This window comes from Penaeus monodon, chromosome 29 (assembly GCF_015228065.2).
Source record: "Penaeus monodon isolate SGIC_2016 chromosome 29, NSTDA_Pmon_1, whole genome shotgun sequence".
Lineage (NCBI taxonomy): Eukaryota > Metazoa > Arthropoda > Malacostraca > Decapoda > Penaeidae > Penaeus > Penaeus monodon.
This window is the reverse complement of record NC_051414.1, coordinates 4,608,018-4,608,338: the sequence shown is the minus strand read 5'-3', so window position 1 is coordinate 4,608,338 and position 321 is coordinate 4,608,018.

The following is a 321-nucleotide window of genomic DNA, read 5'->3' as shown; positions in this document are numbered from 1 at the left end:
AGGCAGCTGAGAGGGATTGGACTGGGGTGGGGGGTAGGGGGGGGATTTGAAAGGGGGTGGGGGTTGCGTGTGCGTTGGCAGGATTGAGAGGGGGTAGGAGGAGGAGGGGGGGAGAGTAAGGATTGTGAAGTTGAATTAGATTGATTCAGACGAGAGCGAATTACGAGCCAACGTCCTACGCCAGAGTTCGTGCATGCTAATTTGTGCCGCTAATAGGAGTCTTTGATTCTTCGCATGGGAGGAAAATGAACACAAAGGTTTTATTTTTGCTTCTCTGGCAAGACTCTACACGCACGTAAGTATACAAGTTCACTGTGTTGG